Source organism: Myotis davidii, unplaced genomic scaffold, assembly GCF_000327345.1.
Source record: "Myotis davidii unplaced genomic scaffold, ASM32734v1 scaffold1075, whole genome shotgun sequence".
In the NCBI taxonomy this organism is placed as follows: Eukaryota; Metazoa; Chordata; class Mammalia; order Chiroptera; family Vespertilionidae; genus Myotis; species Myotis davidii.
Genome location: NW_006286224.1, coordinates 65,441 through 67,662, shown reverse-complemented (window position 1 = coordinate 67,662; position 2,222 = coordinate 65,441). Strand labels below are relative to the sequence as shown.

The window sequence follows — 2,222 nt, the reverse complement described above, 5'->3', positions numbered from 1 at the left end:
TCAGACATCCCTCTCATAAGCCAGGACTGCTGGCTCTCAACCGCTCGCCTGCCAGCCTGCCTGACTGCCCCTAACCGCTTCTGCCTGCCATCCTGATCACCCCTTAACCACTCTTCTGCCAGCCCGATCGACAACTAACTGCTCCCTTGCAGGCCCGATTGCCCCTAACTGCCCTCCCCTGAAGGCCTGGTCGCCCCCCCCTGGCCTCCCCTGCCAACCCAATTGCCCCTAACTGCCTTCCCCTGATGGCCTGGTCACCCCTAACTGTCCTCCCCTATAGGCCTGGTTGCCCCCAACTGCCTTCCCCTGCAGGCCTTGGCCCTCCCAACTGCCCTCCCCTGGAGGCCTGGTTCCCCCCAACTACCCTCCCCTGCCGACTCGATTGCCCCTAACTGCCCTCCCCTACAGGCCTAGTTGCCCCTAACTCTCCTCCCCTACGGGCCTGTTTGCCCCCAACTGGCCTCCCCTGCTGTACCGGTCACCCCAACTGCCCTCCCTTGCCAGCCTGGTCACCCCTAACTGCCCTCTGCTGCAGGCTTGGTTGCCCCCAACTGCCCTCCCCTGCAGGCCTAGTCCCCCCAAAATGCCCTCCCCGGCAGGCCTGGTCGCCTCTAACTGCGCTTCCCTGCCGGCTGTCTTGTGGTGGCCATCTTTGACCGCATGGGGGTGGCCATCTTGGTGTTGGTGCGATGGTCCATTTGCATATTACCCTTTTATTAGATTAGATAGACTAGAGGCCTGGTGCACAATATTCGTGCACAGGGCGGGGGTGGCGGGGTCCCCTCAGCTAGGCCTGCACCCTCTCGCAACCTGGGATCCCTTGGGGGATGTCTGACTGCCAGTTTACATCCGGTCCAGCAGGGATCCCTGTGAGATCAGGCCTAACTAGGATTCCCTCCTCTGTCAGGTTGCAGGCACCTGGGACCTGGGCTTCCCTCCCTCTGGCCGACCATAGGCACCCAGGACCCGGGCCAGCTTTGCCCGGGCTGGCTGCAGCTGCAGGGGACTGTGGCCCGGTGGCTTTACCTGGGCCGCAGGCACTGGCTCCCTAGACCATGGGGCAGGTGGCTTGTCCGTCTCCTGTGCCACAGCCGCTGGCGCCTGGGACCACAGGGCGGGCGACTTGTCCCTCTTCTTGGCTTCAGCCCCAGCCGTTGGCACCTGGGACCATGGGGCGGATGGCTTATCCCTCTCCCAGGCCTCAGGCACAGCTGCTGGCACTGGGGACCACGGGTTGGGCAGCTTGTCTCTCTCCCAGGCTGCAGGCGCAGCCACTGGCTCCCAGGACTGCGGGGTGGGTGGCTTGCCCCTCTCCCGGGCCACAGGCGCAGATGAAGCTGCTGGTGCCTGGGACCGTGGGGTAGGTGGCTTGTCCCTCTCCCGGGCCTCAGCCTGGCTGGTCTCCATTCTTCTCTTGCAAGCTCATTTGTGCCTGGCTGGTCCCCATTCCTCTCTCTCCATTGTTGAGTGTCTGAGCTGTTACAGCATGACAGCGTGAGGGTGTGACATTCATTTGCATATTAGCTCTTTATTATATAGGATATTTTTCTCCAAGTACCTATGAGATTGAGAATTTAATTAAACTCTGGTAATGGGACATTTTAATGGTATTAGAAGTATATTGTTGTTAAAGAAAACTTAGTGTACTTGTGTATATTATAGAGTTTCAGTTTTTGCAGTTACATTTAGTCATTTATTACTGTATACTAACATTTTATTAAGGAGAAAAAGATATGTTACAACAGATCTATACTAGCTGACATAGGACTTGAACAAATTTCATAGTCTCTAGCTTTGTACTCACTACCTCTCCTATTAGATGCTGAACTCTGGAGCAGTTTTTTCATGTTTTGTTTTAACTAATCAGTATTCCCAGGGCCTAGCACAGAGTAGGTGACTTCATATAGATGTGATTCATGAATGAGTTATCCTCATGAAATGAACAAACTTTAATTTGAATTTCCATTTTATTATTTTTTTAATATGTTTGTATTGATTTTAGAGAAGAAGGGAGAGGGATAAAGAGACAGAAACATCAATGAGAGAAAAGCAACAATGGGTTACCTCTTGCATGCCCCCCACTGGAGATCGAGCCCACAGCCCCTGCATATGCCCTGACTAGGAATCAAACCGGAAACCTCTTGGTTCATGGGTCAATGCTCAACCACTGAGCCATACCAGCCGGGCTCCATTTTATTCTTAAATATAAAATATTTGGTATC

The 2,222-nt window shown here is 54.3% G+C and overlaps 1 protein-coding gene across 14 annotated transcripts in view; it reads left to right on the top strand.

Moving 5' to 3' along the window:
• FMR1 (fragile X mental retardation 1) overlaps nucleotides 1-2,222 on the top strand; it is a 44,845-nt gene that overhangs the window by 11,739 nt on the left and 30,884 nt on the right. The gene's annotated exons all lie outside the window — the stretch shown is intronic.